Source organism: Podarcis filfolensis, assembly GCF_964270895.1.
Source record: "Podarcis filfolensis genome assembly, chromosome: 1".
NCBI lineage: Eukaryota > Metazoa > Chordata > Lepidosauria > Squamata > Lacertidae > Podarcis > Podarcis filfolensis.
In genome coordinates this window covers 72,570,274-72,590,720 of record NC_139604.1, presented here as the reverse complement: position 1 = coordinate 72,590,720, position 20,447 = coordinate 72,570,274, and the positions used below count along the sequence as shown (strand labels likewise).

At 40.1% G+C, this 20,447-nt stretch overlaps 1 protein-coding gene and 1 long non-coding RNA gene across 2 annotated transcripts in view; one reads left to right on the top strand and one right to left on the bottom strand.

The window, feature by feature from the left end:
• LOC310756574 overlaps positions 1–17,288 on the bottom strand; it is a 156,276-nt gene extending 138,988 nt beyond the window's left edge. Inside the window, exon 1 of the long non-coding RNA XR_014544932.1 lies at positions 17,239–17,288. This is a non-coding gene — a long non-coding RNA (uncharacterized lncRNA). The remainder of the gene's footprint in view (positions 1–17,238) is intronic.
• The window catches only part of ELP4 (elongator acetyltransferase complex subunit 4), a 151,068-nt gene that overhangs the window by 96,488 nt on the left and 34,133 nt on the right, over positions 1–20,447 (top strand). The window lies entirely within an intron of this gene.

Here is a 20,447-nt window from a genome sequence, read left to right as displayed (position 1 = left end):
GCAATTGGTCACTTTTTCGCCTTGATTCATCTTGCCTGGCTGCCAACCAAATTTTGCCTCTGTATACCTTCTTGACACTAATAATGACTGAGTTTCTGTTCGTTTGCGTGCAAGATTTCCCAAGTGGCAGTTTGGGGCTGGGATAAACTATCTATCATGATTGCATACAACTAATCTGACTCAACCAACCCACCCAGTGATTGAAATTACATTTGACAATTCACCTCTCCTTGGCGTGCCTGAGGTGAACATAGTTACAGACCATCCCCGGAAGGGCATAGCAACTCTTCCATATGCTGGGGAGGATCTTTTTATTTCTGTCAAGAGACTTTTAACCAAGCATGTAGAAACAGGAGAGAGGTTTAAAAAACAACAAAAAACACTTCATTTTTTTCAGTGTGTTACCTTTAATTTTTCCATATCAGTGCCATTTATGTTTGCAAGGATTTTTTTAGGCAATTCATTAAAGAAACTAGAATCTTGCTTTATATTGGTAAGAACTCATATAGCAAAGTACATATTTTTTACATAAAGTTAAAATAAGGAATTTAAGGATCACGTATCATTGTCATGGTTATACAACTAATGATTCACTTTTTACTTGGGAAAATCATTAACTTCAGCATCTGATTGGAACACAGTAACATACCTATGCCAATGAAAAATTATTTTTAACACTACTTTCTGCAATGTCTTGAGTGATTAGTTATTCCTGATGTAGATGATACAAATAATAATATTCAAAAAGGGGGGTGGAGTGCTGTGGGAATAAGGTTAGACCCACCCAAATACTGGCTTGAATCCTAAATTTCTATTCCATTAGCACAAGGAAGTGGGTTTGCACCAATTCCCCCATATGTCTACACCCTCCCACAACATATCCTACATCATTTGCAAGGGTTTCTCACCCCATAGGCATGGATTTTCAGGGGCTGCCACCCAGTTTTAGCACCCCAAACCTTAAATTCTAACACCTACTGTACCCAGAAATTTAGAGGAGTCTGGTACCCACAAACGCATAACACATAGACATTGAAGTAGGGAAGAGTTCAGCTTAGTCCTCTTGCCTACTGCCTTTCTCCTTTATATTTAATGATATAAAATTGGAGTAAATAAAAGTGCCATGGCTGTTGAAAGCATTAAACAATACAATTTTTACAAATGTATATGGAATTTACAACTATGTGTAAAATATTTTGGCTGTTTTGCACTTTTGGAATGATCAAGAAATGTGAGAGCAGAATGACTTGCACAATGGGACTTCCCATCCCCCCATCGTTGTGTCACTCCGAAATCTGCTCCAGAGAGTGGGGGGGGGGGAGACACAGAACAGATGTGCGGGGTGGGGGGAGGAAGTGGGGGAGTCCCATTGCACAATAGAAGTTCCACTACTCTTGCAAAGTCTGACTTTGTTGAATTCAAGCTCTTTTTTCCATGAGACAGCTCCCAAGTGAGGAACCTGGGTGGGCACGGATACTATTTACAAAGAAGAATCCTTAAGCTCAATCTTATAATGAAGGGACTCTGATGTGGTTGTGGCAATTTTTTGCAATTTTGCCAAATCTCTCTTCTTTTCACTGCCCTTGTGCCATTCCCCACCCTGTTCCAGAAGGACCAAAGCAAGATACAAAAAACAGAGATTCCAGGGCAGGTGGAAGCCTCAATGATTTAGATCTAACATGGCTTGCAGCCAATTTTGTGTGCAGTTGACACTTTCAACCTGTGCAACAGGTTATTTGAATTGTGATGTGATCTATACATGATGTTTTCAATCAGCTGATAAAATGGGAAATTATGAGTTAGCAACTTTCTATAATTTGCACAGTGGTACCTCGGGTTAAGAACTTAATTTGTTCTGGAGGTCCGTTCTTAACCTGAAACTGTTCTTAACCTGAGGTACCACTTTAGCTAATGGGGGCTCCTGCTGCCACCGCCGCGCGATTTCTGTTCTCATCCTGAAGCAAAGTTCTTAACCCAAGGTACTATTTCTGGGTTAGCGGAGTCTGTAACCTAAAGCGTCTGTAACCTGAAGCATCTGTAACCCGAGGTACCACTGTAATTCTCTATTTCATTAGAATATTTTTTGCAGGGTAAATAGAGGTAGACTTAAACTAATGCTTAATTTAATGTGCTTTTTAAAATATAATGTTTCTGTTTAAAACATTATGAAATACACACAGAAATAATGTTAATTTTCAAGGTAACTTGATAAAAAATACTGTAGAGTAATATAGAACTTTCTTATCTCGCCTTGTTACATGCCCTTAGTATTCTGAATCTGAGCTGTCTGGTGCTCATTAGTAGAAAACACTGGTGTTTGAGTGCTTGTATATAATCCTATTATAAAAGTGAGCAGCATTTATCAGTATTAGTAGATGCAAGTTTCTGCTATAAAGATCTGTCATTGTGTGTCCTCCCACTCCTTCATGGTAAACCTGTAGACTTTGAATTCTTGCACATTTCAATTAGTGCTATTGTAGTGTAGTGATGTTTATTTATGATACGACAATGTAGTACTAGTGAGCCATTTTATTCTGTAATAACCATAAATATAATTCCTTTGCATAAAGAAGTTTTAGCATCGACTGTGTAAATCAAGCAATTGCTAAGAAAAGAACAATAATGTAGGTAGTGCTAGGGGCTGCAGGGGGTGTGGGAATTGGCAAAAGTCACTTAAAAGTCTGGGTCCAACTCCTTATCCTGTCCTATTCCTTAGCTTCAGGTCAGTTTGCAAGAACTTTAGCAATATCCTTGTCGCCAAAAGGTGCATAATCAAAGTATTACATTTGTATGATTCAAGCAAGGAAAGAAGGGTGACCAACAATAAATCCTATCTACTCCCTAACATTGTGTGTTACAATCATGTCCCTTACCTTGAAATAATTATCTCTTTTATTATGCACATTTTGTAATGTTTCAATTTCCTGTGCAAACCAGATCTTTTAGGTGGAGTGCAACCCTGGCTAGAAATGTCTAGTTTAAGCTCAGAACAAGCTCACGCTGTTCCTGTCCCTCACCAGGTATAGGTTGTCAGTTAGAGTGACCATACCTGTACCAGAAATAAGATTGCACCTGGTTCATGTGTTGTTCAAAAACACCTGAACTTGAGCTGCAACCAACTGACTAAGCAACTTACCAGGAAGGGGAGATTTACAATGGTCTAATACATAGTTGGAGCAATTGTGATGCTTTATTTGCATTTTGACTCTCAAAACTGAACAATAACGAAGCATGGGTATAACATATTCCATGATGAAGTGATATTTTGGTTACCTGGTTTTTCTGGTACTCTCCAGGTTATTTGGCAAGGAAATGAATGCATATGCTGTAGAAAAGAAGTTTAGCAACTAAATTCTTTATGAGTCACAATATGGCAATCAATAGTTTATCGTCTTAAGAATGTAATTAGGGGATTTTCAAATATGCATTTGACATCTGAGATATTTAATCCTATTAGCAATCAAATGAACAAAAAACCTGCCTTCGTTATTAATATGTATAGAACAGAGAAGTTAAAAATAGAAACAAAAGATGTAAAAGTAAGCGTTAATCCTGAGTTACTTGTAAAGCTTCAGAAGCAACTTTAGATATGGTTATTTAGTTTGCAAAGCACCTCCTTTCCGTTGAAAATTATTTTTTCTAAAATATATGCTGTCATAAAATTTGACTTAAATTGTTGCCCACTTTGTCAGTTAACATAATAGCATCTTTTTAGACACAAGACACAAAGGCAAGAGAAAAGGTGTTCTGCCATTACACCTTCATGGGAATCGGAGAGCTTTGGTTTATTTTTTCTTGCATTAATCACTGACTACTTTGGCAAATATATATATTAAAACACTGTAATACCATTTAGTTAGACTTCAGGCCTAACTCAATTTTCTGACAGGAATGTACGTTGTTCTCAGAAAGCAGCTTGAAGTACTAGAACTGTCGTTGAACCAGCTCATGGATTGTGTGTAATGGAGCAAAGCAGTCTATCATGTGCTTGGCTTTGCTCCCAACAGTTTTACTGATACTGACTATTGCTGCTCAAATATTAAACTCATTTCACATGCTCAGTACAAGCTGTGGCTGGTATATCTAATGGTGTGGATGCATAAGAGTTCCTCACCAATCATTTTAGTTTGCCGTAAAAAAAAAGTGTTCAATCATTGTCCTGAACACATGAATGTCAAAGTACAGCCAGGGCTAGGGATGTGAATGTAGTCCTTGCCTCCAATATCTTTGTGTGGTTCTCACTTTTCTGCTCTGTCCCCAGCCCTTCCCTGTTGTACAGGGAGAGATCTGCATGGGGCTTCTACCCAAGTTGATTTGAATCTGAGTGCAACTTCCATGCAGACCTTCTCCCCACAGCACAGGAAAGTAAGGAATTCAGCAGGAGGGACATGTACAAGAGGCATGGGGACAGGGCCAGCTTGCATGCGCCTGGCCTTCTCCACAATTTATCAATTGCATGTCCATGATAATGAGTGCGTATGCATGTGTGAAATTTATTGCTCCATTCCAAAAAAAGAGGTAAAACAGTTTTACCAGTTTACCATCCTTACCAGAGTTCTTTCCAAATAATAGTGTAGAATTTTGAAAAATGAAGCCATGTTTCTGTGAAACATGCAACCAATGCCTTCTGTGGTTTTCTAAACCTGATTTCTGTCATCCTTTTTTTTTTTTTTTTTTTTTGCTATTCACACCATTTTAAATTTCAGAGCAGAGCAGAAACTTTGATAAGCTTTATATTACAAAGGGGGATAGTGATCCTAAGTGAGACAACCAGTATTAAAGTAATCTGATGTAGATAAAATAATCTGAGAGCCTTGATCATTTTTATTGGTACATGAATTAGCGTAGTAATTAGATGATGATCAAAACAATAGTTTTAGAATGGATTTAATTGTAGCTATATCTCCTTGGTGAAAATATATTCAATGCTGAGGGCAATGTCCCAATCTTTCTCTAGCTTCAGGAAACAGTGATCCTGGGCCTTTTGCTGATGTGTGTGTGAAGTTTCTCGGTTTTGTCAGATGATCAGCTATTTTGTCTTCAGGGTGGTGTTTCTTTTACAGGATGAAAGTAATTTTTTTTAAAAAATCTAACTACTCAACCCACATTATGATGTCATAAGAAAAATGCAATCTCTCTCTCCCTCCCATTAGCATGTCAGTTGTGCAGTCAAATACTACATGGAAAGTGGTTTCATAAATTTCATAGGCTCGGACACCTATTAGATTTTTACATAGAGTTCTGCTGCTGCTATGCCCAAGCTGAGGTAATCAGCAAAAGCATAATTTATCCCGCAATCTTAGCTATCCTCAAATTCCACTAAGAAATTCTAGAAAGAACTATACAACCTGACGAAGGAATTTCCTACAGATGTGCCAAACCAAATTTGTGCAGACAGTCCTCAACCAGGCATTTTGTGTCTGCTAACCAAATTATTGAAACCAGGAAACTTCATAGTTTCAGGCATTGTTATCACAACCCATGTGTCTGGTTGTATGGACCCAAGTCTCAGATCATATGCCACCAATATTGCAACACAACTTGTACATCGGAGACTAATTTGGGCATATAATTTGTTCAAATCCAGACAATCCAGAAGCCCAGTCTCGACATAAGAATAAAAATGCTGGAACAGACCAGGGCCCACCACCCTGTTTTCCACAGTGGCCAACCAGATGCCTATGAGAAGCCCTCAAGAGAGGATGACGACAATAGCTCTTCCCCATCAATAGCTCTTCCCCATCAACTGGTTTCAGGGGCATGGTGCCCCTGATCCTGAAAGTAGTATATATCCATCCTTGCTAGCCACTAATAGCCTAATCCTCTTCCATGAATTTGTATAATACCCTACTTAAAGCCATCTAAGTTGATGCCATAGTAAATAGTAAATGCCATAGTTTTAACTGTGCTACATGAAGAAATACCTCCTTTCGTTTGTCCTGAATCTCCCACCATTCAGCTTCATAGAATGATTCCAGGAGCTAGTATTGCGAGAGAGGAAGAAAAACAACTGTGTCCACTTTCTCCACACTCTGCATAATGTTATACACCTCTATTATCCCCTTCCCCCAATCACCTTCTTAAGATAACAACTGAATGTATGTGGGGTCAGATTTTCACCATCCCTAGTTTCGCTGCTCATCTGTTTTTCTTTATGGAGCCTGCATACATAAACTTTCTACAGAAGAGCAAAGCTTTCTTTTGTGACCCTCCCAGATAGCTTTCTGTCATTAGAGACAGGGCAGGGTGGAAGGCATCTTCATAGACAACAAAAGATCCTCTTTCATTATATGTTGATAGAGGGCAACTAGTACACATGTTTTGCTTTCTTGTCCTGGGTGCCTAAATCACAGCTGGTTCTACTTACCCAGACAATGAAAATTTTGGGATCAATGCTCAGGAAATACCCAAAATAGCAGCAAGACTGAGTCTTATGGAAACAGTTGGCAGGATTCAAGCTTTGGCTCCAAAACTACATTCAAACCAGTAAAATAAGGATACATCTGCACAAGTAGTAGTAATACAGTTCCTCTATCAGATAGTGCCAGAAATATTGAAAAAGGGGCTGAAGCAACTTGCCACTCTGTCAGTACAGTGACCTTCTTTTTCCTGGAAACTGTTTTTAAGCCAAATGTAGCAGGAGAGGGGGTGTCATTCAGATCATTGTGGAGAAGCAAGGGTTAAGCCAGGGTGGTCCAACTTTTCATATCAAGTGGGCTGCAATACTACTTCAACACAGAACCTGCGGGCTGCACACTTGACTTGTCCCAACCCTCCTGTCATCTTCCCAAAGCTGGGATAGGAGACAAGGGCTTTGGGAAGCAGACACAAGGCTCTAACAGGGTCCTAGAGCTCTCCCACATCCTTCCCCAAATTGGGAAATGCTACAGAGGACAAGATGTTTGGACAGTGTTCTTGAAGCTACTAACATGAGTCTGACCAAACTGTGGGAGGCAGTGGAAGACAGGAGTGCCTGGCATGCTCTGGTCCCTGGGGTCACGAAAAGTCGGACACACAACTAAACGACTAGGTAAAGGTAAAGGGACCCCTGACCATTAGGTCCAGTCATGGCTGACTCTGGGGTTGCGACGCTCATCTTGCTTTATTGGCCGAGGGAGCCGGCATACAGCTTCCGGGTCATGTGGCTAGCATGACTAAGCCACTTCTGGCGAACCAGAAGAGCGCACAGAAACGCCGTTTACCTTCCCGCCGGAGCGGTTGCGTTTTTTCAAGAGTATGGAATATTTGGGGTGTGTAATAACTTTGTAGAGCAAGTTTTCAATTTTAATGTTTCTCCTTCTCCCAGAACTGACTATAAGAATGTTCCTGATTAAGCCCTCAGGATTATTTGAAAGCTTGATCTAAGTACTGCATCAAATAATGTAGAATCATTGGCCTAGACTCAGGAAAGAAGTGGCATTTGATATTTAAAGTAATGTAACCATTTTAGAATGCCTTGATATTTGCTGCTTTTATAGAGAAAATCTTTTTGTTGCATATATTATGAATTTCAATAGGTGCCTGAAAATTGATTTTTAATATGCTCATTATGTTTCTGAGTCTGCTAATTCTTTAAGGAAATGAAGAAAAAATAATGAAACCATGTTACACAGGTACTTAATTTTTTTTATCTGTGGTACTATTCTGGTAATTAATGCTTATTTTATGCAAACTAGACTATATCTCTTACTGGACACATTACTGTCAAGAAAATATTACTTGCCTTAATTATCAGTAATGAAGCAGGGATAAGCTGCTCACTTAGATATAATATATCTAATGACCTTTTCAGCTAGAGGTTGTGATGAAAGGTATCAGTTTCCACAAATTATGTTTCATTCAGTTTCTGGCCTTTGTGTAGATTAATGTTTTGAGGATGAGTTTTAAAGTCAGAAATAAATTGTGTTTGGTGTTTAAAAGTGATTTACTGTCTTGCTTTTTAGTAGATCATTCTCTCTTTTATAAATTAATCCAGGTTCCATCTCTATCATGATATTTTATAATACAAGTCAACAATTAAATCTAGGCTTTTAAAAGAAGTATGATTGTCTATTTTTGGCAGTATTCAATACAAACAAAAGCTTATGAAATGCAAGAATAGTGTTTGAAAAGGTCTAAATTTGCAATTATGCAGATAATTCAAAGCTCTCTGGGGGCTCCAATACAGATAGATCTGTGCATGTTAGTGTTAAGTGATTGCCTGACTTTAGCAGAAGATATCAGTGTTTGATAAGTTAATGTGCACACAAGGGGCTTTGTATAAAATTCCTTCTTGCTGGAAAATCGGAAGTCTGAGCATTTTCTGAAAGTCATGTAAAAACATTCTGTGGGTGGTGATTGAGATTAAGCTACTTGGGATTAGAAGAGGACATTCTTAATCCTTCTAGCTCTGTGTTTTACTGTTTATAATAGATAGTTGCATTTTGAAAGTGCTGTGCCTACACCCTTGAGCCCTTTTGGGTGGATAGTGTCAAAATCAACTTGGTTTGACTCTTGGAGTAGAGTGCACTCAATATTGGACTAAATATCGGAGAAATCTCAACTTTTGGTTACTTCCAAAGATAATTATTAGTGACTTCTTTGTCCCTGAAGGTTGCATCTTAAGTATACTTTATTTAAGAGGCATATTTTGATGGGATGACAATGTAAGAAATTCTGGGGCTGTTTGAAGTGCTCTGGCAGGCACCTGCTTTCTTCAAAGGTGCTGCTGTGAGCTAGTTTGAGTGTCTATTCAGTGACTGTGGTGGTCTGAGGGAATGAATAGAGAGATGGACCAGCATTGCCAAAATACATCCCCAGTGGTCTGGAATTTTACTGCTGACAGTTGGGAACAGATGGTAGACGGGAAGATATTTTTGCGACTTGGCAGTGGTCTGTTGATTCAAAATATTTGTGAACCCCTGGGGTTAGGGAAGCCAGAAAATAGATGGATACAGTTGTAGAAGTTAAAGTCCTTTGTAACGATTATTTTTATTTTGTTGGATGGTTTTTCATATTCTTTGGTTTTCTTTTGATATTATCTTACTCATTTTGGCATGATGTTGTTACTACCTTGGTTTTCCTTTTGGAATGGAAAGCATGCTACAAATCTACAATGAAGCAATCTTTTTAAAATGAATTTGCATTTTAAGAACATGGATTAGATGGTGTATTTGAATTCAGAGGTTAATTATACCGTAAGAAGTTCAAACATGTATAATACGATTCCTACACTTTAGCATCACTCATATTACTTAGTATACAGGACGCAAATGTGGCAGAGATGATTCCCAAAATGTTTATAATCTATTTTTGATATGCAAGCTATGAGTGTCTTTGGTTATGTAGCCAAAAATCAATGAACAACAGGGAGGTATCAGCAGGTTTGAGGGAACCCCCAGGTTTGTAGAAGTACAGGGTTGTTGTTTTTAAGGAAATAAAAACCCTAAAGGGAGACTCTGAAAGTAGGACTGAGCCTGCTCAGTGGCCCTATCTTTGTTATGGAACAAGGGTGCTAGTACTCACCATAATGTTGTTACAGTAAGTGCCACACTTTTAACATTGGGGGAGTTGCTGATACTGTATAGCCTTGGGTACTCCCAGAAAAAAGCTCTGAGAATGGTGAAACAGAAAACCTGTGGGGGCTGGAAGGGAGTGTCTGAAATCCTGAAGAGGAGCACTCCACCATGCAACATTTTGTTGCAGATTTGATTGTTTCTTCTATTTTTCATTGACTCAAAATAAATGCTATTTCTTTTATTGTTTAGGGGATTTTGTTGGGGGAGGTGTTGAGGATTTTGATATTAATTGTTGTACAGTGGTACTTCGGGTTAACTACTTAATTCGTTCTGGAGGTCCGTACTTAACCTGAAACTGTTCTTAACCTGAAGCACCACTTTAGCTAATGGGGCCTCCTGCTGCTGCCGCGCCGCCGGAGCCCGATTTCTGTTCTTATCCTGAAGCAAAGTTCTTAACCTGAAGCACTATTTCTGGCTTAGTGGAGTTTGTAACCTGATGCGTATGTAACTTGAAGCGTATGTAACCCGAGGTACCACTGTACCTTTATTTTAGAACTTACTCTGTTTTATGTGAATATTGTTTAATTTGCTTGTGCACTTTTTGCTGTTATATTTATTGTTTATTACCACTTTTGTTAAGTTTGTAATTATGTGTTTTTTCATGTTGTAAGCCGCTTTGGGCATGGTTTTAACTATGGAAAGGTGGCATACAAATCAAATTATGTATATAATTCAAAACCTGTACATCATGTCTGTAGTCAGCAGTGCAATCTTATTTCTGCTATTGCTGTTTTGTATATCATACAATTGCACATATCTCGCAGTCCTCTGATAATACTGTAGTAACTCATGAAATGCTTAATTTAAGTGTTCAGTAGAAACTTTGGCAACTAGTCGCCTGTGTTGTAGTTCAGTTTATACACTGCTAGAATGATGTATACTAACTGTTCTCCACCTTGAAAATCAGAAGTTGCCTGATATCTGTACTCTGTATAGCTGATATTAGTAGCGGGGCAGTAGCAAGGCAGATTCATGACCATTATTCATTCTCTGAAGCCCTTTCCACCACAGGAGATGCAAGTCCTGGTCCCAAAAAAGGATATCATTGCTGCATTTGAAAAATCTTTACATTATTTAATGGATTTGTCATGTACAGCCAATTATGTATATCTGCCAAGAGTTCTGATTGGGTGAATGAACAACAGCATCGGTCATGAATTGTTGAGACCTTACAAATCCGTCAATTTCCGTGCTTTCTAGAAGATTATCAAAAATGTATGGCATCAAATTGAAGTTCATGAGATTTTATTTTAACATCTACAAATGCTGGCAAACACTCTGCCAGCTGTACAGTTGAGCAAAGTAAAGGGTACCATTTGAGGAGTTATAAATGGTTGATAGTTTAGTTTATTATTATATTTTACCATCATGGCAGGACATTTAATTTTTTTATTTTACCTTGGCTATCTCTGGTTACAACTGCACATCATTACCTCATACCTCCTTCATATTCAAGTCAGTGAAACTCAGGCGGCTAGGTAGTGGCTGTTGTAAGCATGGGCTGTGCAGCAGAGTTCAACTCCCCCCACCTGACAGGAACTTTTGCTGCACCACCACCTTTCCTTCTTTAGAAAGTTGTTGGCACTTCTCTGCAAGGAACCAGTGGAACCAGTAGCCAGAGGTACTGGACTTCAGGGGGTTTAGTAGAACTACTTCACAGTCCCCCCAAAAGGACATGCGTCTCAAGCTGATCCTGGACCTTCATCAAGCTTAGGAAGTTTCAAAACATGGCCCTTGCCAACATTATGCTGCTTCTACACCATGGAGACTGTTTCACATCTTATGGGCATAGCCAAGGGGTGGTGGTGTCAGGAGGGCAGCTGCTCCCCCAAATCAATAAAAATAAATACAAATCTGAGGTTCTGCCTCCCTTAACAAAACCTTGTCTCCCTAACAAAACCCTGCCCCCTCCCAACAAAAAGCCTGGCTACACCGATCCCTCAACTATATTTTTACATTTCTGTACAGCATTAGTGTTTTCTCCACTTCACCCTAAGAAGCCATTGGTTCCAATTTCTAGTCTTGCCATTTGAGCTTTTAACAGTCAGTTCTTTACTAGGTGCATAGTGGCCATCACTGCCTACCTCTGTGTCCAGGGAATCACAGTGTTCTCATACATCAACAACAGACTCCTTGTCACTCTTATGACCAGCTTTCTGACATCCTTGGTACCACATTGACCTTCCTCAGTATCATAGGGCTTAAAATTTGTTAGCAGGCATGTCCAATATTGCTGTTGGTCTTTCAATAGGCTTTTGGGTCACATTGCAGCAACCCTGGTAATCACATCTTAGGTGTGTTAGGTCTCTCCAGCACTGGTTCTCGAGCATCTTTCAGCTGCACTGGAATCACCTGGGTTTGATGCTAACCCTGATAGTGCAAGTTCACGATTCCCTTGGGGAATGGACCTCTCATAGTAACCTGCTTCAGAGAAGCATCTTTCTGTTACTGGCATTCTCTGTCATTATTGCTGACAACATGTCCAGAACTAGCTGAGGAGCAGACTGCAGAGACCTCCACACTTCATGGTCTCAGAATGAGCTCCATCTCCACCTGAAAGCCTTGAGCCGCAAATAAGCAAGGAACTAGTTCCAATACACTCTTGACTCTAGCTCTGTAGTTCTGAAACTATTGGGCACTGTTGGCAGTCCATTTGGCCAGACATGACCATTCTCTGGCAGACCTCCTCAGTCAGATAACCTCATTTCATGAATGGTTGCTCATCCTGTGGGCAGCTAAGAGCCTCTTCTAGTGCTGAAAGATGGTAGCAGTCAAGATATTCACATCTTCAGACAACAGCCAATGTCACCTGTTTTGCAGCAAGGTAGGGATAAGCAAGGACTTATCTATGACTGATTTCTGTGAGAGCGTGTGTGCATGGTTAAATATGTAGTTGTTTGCAGAGCGGAAAAATATGAACGAAGATATCTGAGTCCCCCCTCTACGCAGATTAACACGTATCCCCAGCTTATTTATTGTTAAACCCCCTAATTTAGAAGGTAAGATAAAGAACTTCAGGTTTATAGGTACTTAAAGTCTTAGGGAGAATGCCTCAAGGATGACAGAGTGTTAAATCCTCTGTTGCAGGAAGAATATTTGAGCCAGCTGGTGGAGTGATCTTTTTCCTTATACTTGCATTCCTTAGCATATCCATAGGAAAAACAAATTGTGAGCCAATTAGAATAAATAGCAAAGAAACTCCTACTTCAGTCACAATAGCAGTATCTGTGAAACTGTTCTTCCTTCATACAGTAATAGTTGAATGGAAGGCACGGAGGGCAGCTCTTTTCATGCAATAATAAGGAAACAGCTGTGGGCAGGCTTCCTGAATGGATGTCATATTTGAGGAAGGGGTGTTCACTGAACCATTCATACTGGAGCCTTACAGAGCTGTCTAGAAGGATGGAGAGAGGAAGAACTGCATTTTCCGACACTGGAAGGTGGGAGGGCACCTTTTTTCTTTTTCTTTTCCTGCTCCTAGGTTGTTGGGTTTTTGTTTTTTTATAAACAGTTTCCCAAGAGGAGGGAAATAAACTGCATGAGCTCCATGGATAGTCTCCATGTCCCTTGTGTCCTGCCCCAGCCTTCTGGTTCCCCAGCAAAGGTATTTGTTCTCCTGTTCACCATCACCACACAAACACAGAAGATGGGACAGATGGAGGGGAACCAGAATGATGGAAAGCCTATAGGCCAGGCATGTCCAAACTCCGTTTTGGGGGCCTGCCGGTCGGTTTAATCCAGCCCCTATGGCAGTTTACTTCCTAGGGTAAAATCCTAAAAAAACCTCAACAACTTCAATCCTAAAAGAAGCTCAACAACTCCAACCCTAAGAAAAGCTCAATGACTTCAATCCTAAAAAACGGTCAACATCTTTGGTTGGCCCTTTGGTCGGCCCCCATGGCCCTTCACTTCATCAAATCTGGCCCTCTTTGAAAAAAGTTTGAACACCACTGCTATAGGCAGATGTCGCCATTGGTCCTTGTTCCTTCATTCAAAACACCACCTCCATCTGTTCCATTGGCATCAGCAGGGAAAGTATAAGTAGTAGAACTCATTTATATATTGCAAAGATTGTGGTCATCTTAGCTTACCTCACCTAGCAACTACTATGCTACAGTACCCCAAAACTCCATTTTGGCAGCGGGTTGTGTTTTGATTTTTTTTATTATTAGAGGAAATAAAATGGCATCTAGTGCATTGCAAACATTTGCTATTTGCTGCTCAACAGCAAATGTTTCCCAGGGAGGAACTTGAAAGGCGGTGGAGAGCATTGGGGATGGGTCTCGGTACTTCTGGATGGAGCACAGCTGCATGGCTTAAGGCCCTGACATTTGTGTGGAAGCATAGGGAGACAGGAACAGAAAGACAGACTACATGAAAAGAAAATGCTGGGGACTGAGAGAATGCACGGGGGTGGGGGGCGATATACAGATCCAGAGAAAGCCCAAAGAAGAAATTTGAGGGGAAGGAGATTAGCCTGCAGTTTCCTGAGAATGTCCCGTTAAGCCCCCCAGAAGCTTAGATAGCCAAAGGTATTTCACAGTCTCACCTTGGATAAAGAGGAGGCAAATGGTATTCCATCTCCTGAAGAGATTATAATTTCTGGGAATGTCTAGAAGAGAATTTCAAAGAAAATCCTCACTATGCACTATGATTTCCCTTTCCAAGGAGAAAAGATATACTGTAGCACTCAAGTTGCAAATTCAGATGCAAGGGAGATAGTAACTCTCTGCTTGTAAATATGAACAAGAAACCCTTAGGAGTCATGTAGAGCAGCAGGATTTTGTTTTGTGCATTGGCCACCTACATCCAAGCCAAGTGGGGAACTGTGGAAGATCTCATAGAACTGAGAATGGACACTTCAGCCAAGATATTCATAAACAAATTGATAGGAGCAAGACAAGCTTATACAGTGGTACCTCGGGTTACATACGCTTCAGGTTACATACGCTTCAGGTTACAGACTCTGCTAACCCAGAAATATTACCTCGGGTTAAGAACTTTGCTTCAGGATGAGAACAGAAATCGTGCTCCGGCGGCGCGGCAGCAGCAGGAGGCCCCATTAGCTAAAGTGGTGCTTCAGGTTAAGAACAGTGTCAGGTTAAGAACGGCCCTCCGGAACGAATTAAGTACATAACCCGAGGTACCACTGTACTCAATCTCGGCAGCACAGCTAGCAGGAATCTACAATATGATTGCACAGTGATTCAGCAGGAGGGTGGTACAGAATTTAGAATTGAAGCTCTACCCGCAAGTGTTCCAACAATTGATGGTATGGTTTGGGTTACCAGTGATAATCTTCTTCATCAGCAGAATCTTGGGTGACTAGGCAACTCAGAGAAGGTTCTCACTACACTGTGCAAGGAAGCCTTACCAACAGGTTTTACGAGCCATTGGGTTTGCATACCTTTTCCACCTAGTAAACCACTGAGGTTTTTTACAATTAGGCTGTGTATAAATTTAATGAAATAAATCAATAAATAAAATACATTGCCTGGTGCTAGAAATCAGGGTGAAATTCATTGAAGGAGCTATACCGGGGGGGCTTTGAATTCTTGCAGGCTGGGCCTGACAAGAGGATGAGCAACAACATTTTAAATGCCAGATTTTGTCCCACAACAGCATACTTGGTTGCCAAGGCAAGGGTTAATTCACTGACAACTCCCATGCTCTTAAACATCCCACCCTTCTCAACCCTACCTACTAAACATAAATTCCCAAATGGGACCTGGATTGGGTCTGAGATTTAAGCCCCAGTAAAGTTAGCAGTGCTGAAGACTGTGGTAACCACTAGACCAGGAGTGGATAACCCCCCTGGGGGGGGCAGTCAAGCCACCAAACAAATTGTCCCTTTCCCTCAAGTTGAGACCAATTTTAGGCAGCATCTACAAAAAGAAGAAAATGACCAAATCATCCTGATGTGGTTGCAAATGACCCCCCTGCCTGATCTTCATATTATAGGAGTTAAAAGATGATGCTGACTTCTTCTCTGCAAATCTGCATAGATCTGCTGAGCAGGTGCAAGGGTTCTCTCTCTCTCTCTCTCTCTCTCTCTCTCTCTCTCTCTCTCTCTGTGTGTGTGTGTGTGTGGCTGCCCGCATTTGAAATTGTGTGGGGAAAACTGTGGGGTGGTCACACCTACCTTTGGAAAAAAGTAAATATTCTTGGTGGTCAAATAAAGTAAGCACCCATGCACTATACATTAGACACACATATAAGCTGCCTGCATTGTCTTTGGAACCTCAGCTGTGTATGTTCCAACTGGACAAAGTAGTCCTCTATACAGTCCTCTATACAGATCCTACTTCTCTGCCAAAAAGCAACTCAAACCTTTCACAGATCACAAGAAATTGTATTTTTTTCTTCTTCTTCCCTCATCTTGTGCATCCACAGGAAAAGACATGGCACAAAGTAGATACCCATAAAGCATTCATTTTTTACTTGGACAAACAGCATCTATTAGAAAGACAGAAGTGCTGTTTGTGTCCTTCCAAGTACTTTTTTTAGGGGGAAGCATTATCACATTTCCCACTGGCTGCAGAAATGTATAGCTCTAGCATACCAATCCCTGGGGAATCAGCCAGCACTGGAGATCATGGCACATTCTATTAAACTGCAGCCTTTTCCACAAATTCCTCCATGGAAGAAATATGTAGGTTAACCACATGGGCAAATATATGTAAGCTAGATGGATTCTCTTTTCTGTCTTTGACAGGACGGTGCTGGAAAAAGTGCATATTAGCTAGAATCCTGATCCAGTTTGATCCATGTCAAAAGAGAAAAATTTGCCATCAGTTCCTGTTCTCTATATCTCCCAGAGAGTGGTGGTGACCCTGGGGACAAGTAGGAGTAGGAGTACAGTAGGAGTCCTGCTGGATCAGACCAACAGTCCATCTGGTCCAATATCCTGTTTTCCATAGTGGCCCCCAGATGCCTCTCTGAAGTCCCCAAGCAGGACACGAAAGCCTATTTGCTCTTGGTCTTTAATGGCATACTGCTTTTAAACCTGAAGGGTGCAAGATAACCACTGTGACTAGTAGTCACTGATTGACTCAACCTCCATGAATTTTGGCTTGTCTCCTTTTAAAGTCATATTGTAGTAAAAAGTTAGATTAATTAAGTCCTGTGTGACTATTACATACTGTGGAAAAGGGGAGGGGGATATCTGTCCTGAATCTCCTGCCAGTCAGTTCAATGATTGATCCAAGTTGTAGCATTCAGAGAAGGTGAGAAAAGCGTCTCTCTATCCACTTTCTCCATAACATGCATCATTTTATAATCCTTTATCTGTCGTGACTCCAGGGTCAGAGCCCCCAGGTTTGGGAGATGCCATGGACTCAAAGGAAGTGTCAGATGGGGAGATGGCACTTTCCTAGAAATACTACTTCAGGAGTTTGTCTCGCCCCCACACCTTCCTGAACTGGGTTAATTCCATAATGCCATCCTCTGAGTCCAAAGACTCCAGCCCTGAAGCCCCAGTGGTACAATTTAAATTGATTTAAATCAGTGTAATTTAAATTGTTACTTGCATCGCCAATAAAAAAACACCAATTTAAATAATTGATTTAAATCCAAGTTTCCCAGTTCACAATTCATAACATTTCCTGAACCACAGTGCATACTAATTGCCTATAACAGTTACAATAGATTGATTTATAGCTAAATAAAGCCTTTATACAACATAGGCACACTTACAGATAGGTAGCCGTGTTGGTCTGCCATAGTCAAAACAAAACAAAAAAAATTTTTTTTCCTTCCAGTAGCACCTTAAAGACCAACTAAGTTAGTTCTTGGTATGAGCTTTCGTGTGCATGCACACTTCTTCAGATATCTGAAGAAGTGTGCATGCACACGAAAGCTCATACCAAGAACTAACTTAGTTGGTCTTTAAGGTGCTACTGGAAGGAAAAAAAATTTTTTTGTTTTGTTTTGACATAGGCACACTTGTTTATTTTTGAATTGTTATGAAGGCTGCACGCCACTCCCTTGGAATCTTGCTACCGCTTGGCAGAGATTGGGAGTGGCGTGCAGCCTTCATAACAATTCAAAAATAAACAAGTGTGCCTATGTCAAGAAGCAATCTTTAAGAAATGTCTTTAAGAAATGTGGTTTATCAACACATATTTACAGCCTATGTGCAGATGGAGGGAGAGCAGAGTTTACAGCCTTCACATCTCAAGAGGGGCTTGTCTTTCACAGCAGCTTAGTGTTGCATACAGAATTTTTCTCAGTGCCATCTCTGTGCCTCTGCCACAGTTTGTCTCCATCCTGTCTTCTTGGCATTTGCCCTCCAGCCCCCCACATGGAGTTCTCTCTGCTTCCTGCTTTCCCTTCCCAACTCCTCCTCTTCTGTCTGCTAGACCCCCTTCTTCCCAAAATTTATTTAACTCAGAATTTAACATATTTTTAGAATTTAACATATTATTTTTAATATAGCAATATCAGGAGAAGACTCAGAAGAAATTTATTGCTCAAAACCACAGGTCATAACAACACATTTTAAATGATAAATAATGCTACAATGCTGGTTTAAATTCTTCAAATCCGCCCCCCGCCCAGTTTTACCTTGAGAACTGAGGCACAGAGAGTTACTAGTCATGGGTTTTTCATGAATCTGTAGTTTATCTCATTCATCTTTCCAGTTTAATAGTCCAGATTTCATTTCACATACTGGTTTTTGAACATGGCTCTGAGAGAAAAGCTGATAGCTTTTAGAGTGTTGTCTCAAAGTCAAATTGAGTAGGGAGAACTTGCATTTTTTCCTACTCCTGTAACTCTCAAAAGCTTTTATTTTACAATAGATAAAATACCTTATTAGTAGTGTCTAAAAATAAAGCATTTTGTTTTATTGGTGGTTTATTAATAATACCCCATAAGTACAAACTCTCAAAAATGCAAGTTATAAAAGGTATTGGTTAAACATTTTAAATATGTCTCCATCATATCATTCTGAATGCTGTCAAATACAATTTTTATTTTTAAAAGATTGTAACTGGAATTTAATCTTTGAAAATATTAATAACAGCTTACAGCAGGTAGGCTATAAAATAACACTGTATGCTGTCTATTTAGTTTCTGGTTGAAAAAGCACAGCAGTACTTTAGTTCATTACCTTTGAAAAAAACAGTAACAAGATAATACAGCTGCCTCTGATTAAGATGTAAATTCTTTCTAATTAGAATGTAAATTCTTACATTTAAATGAAGACATCAATTGTCAGGATGCCATATGATATCTTATTCCACCTTGCGTGAATGAAGCCCTCACTGTTCATCTATGGCACTAAAATAGTTTTGCAATCCCTTTGTTCTCTGATTCTTGTAATATTCTCTCTTCATGTTCCCTTTTCACATTGCTTTTGTTTGTTTTCCCCCTTGCATCTGATATTGTTGTGTCTTGGGATTTTGTAGAAATTTGGAATGAAAATTGAGTTCAGTCAGTGCCAGTATTTGCTTGTGCCTCAATTACTTCTGCTGAATTTTCCTCAATGCAAATCAGGCAGGTTGCATAAAGTAGTGCATGTATTTGAAATAATTAATTTTCCGTAAAATGATGGAGCAAGTCCAATCAACCTTCATAAAACCTAAATAAAAGAATAAAGAATTAGAAATTAATTAACTTTTTTGTGTTGGTGATACTTTATTATGAAGTGCAAGGTAGCAATAATAAGTTTTCCTGTTGAATCTAACTTCTTCATCAAACATGGACAATAACCTTTTGCCACTGTCATTAAAGAGAAACACACTTGGAAAATTTTATTTCAATAATATACAGAACAGGAAATATTATATGTGGTTAGAAGCCCAGAAGAAGTAATGAGTGCAGAACGCATGCACTAAGTTTTTTAAGGCACTGTGTATAAAACAGAACTATAAATGACTACAATCCTAAGCATGATTATTTGGAAGGAGGATTCTGTGCAAATATGCTGAGCCATATATACCCATGGCATAGCTTTACTCTCACACAAGGCTCATGGGTATTGCTTATTTTAAAGTGCCTCATGCATGTACTCTGCAACCTCCTAGACTAGAGCAAAGCTAGAATGTCAGAAAGCAGGCTAGGCTAGAATCTGTCTCCCTGATATACTAGCTTTGCACAGATGGAGAGAGTTAGCATTTAAATCCCTCTGTGCAAGATGAGACTAGAGGACATTCCTTGATAGGGATGACACCTGCTACTGGAAGAATCAGGCAGGGTCTTCTGAAATCTTCTGTCTCCTCTCCAGGGGAGGACTCATCCATCTCTTCCTAGACTGACCCTGCCTGCAATTAATAACAGTTGGGATCCTTTCATGTGTTTAGTTGCCCAGTTCTTCTTCAGCCTTTCTTGTCAGTTTGCAAGTTTCGGTGTTTATCTCAGTCTATCCTCCTCTACCTGCTTTTTGTCAGTGGTCTTGTTTTATTTAAGGAGTGTGGGTTTGTGTGTACTTGTCCATCTACCTCTTGGCTTTCTAGTTTATGTTCATCTTTGATTCCCACCATGTTCTGTGTGTGACGTCTCAGCTTGGTATCCCCCCTCCCCACAAAAAAACCCCTTCTATGTCCATGGGGTCTTGGAGGAGGTAGTCAGTGGGACACTCTGTGGAATGAGTATGTGGCCAGTCAAGATGCACCACATGTTTCTTTGGACCACAGAGTTGTATGGGCATGGAGCAGGTAGTTTCCACAAGCGGCGCTGAAGAGTGGGGCCACGATTTTGTTTCTCCAGCAGTTGTTGCTGCACTTTGCCCAAACTGCTCTGTTTTCAGCCAACAAGTTCAATAACCAACTTGCAACTTGAGTGGGACTACCAGGTTTGCTCCCCCAGAGTAGTCCTAATTTGGAAGAGGCTTTGGTAGTTTCCCACTTTTTTTGTTTACTATGAAGCAGAGTGCTCCATCTTCATCGT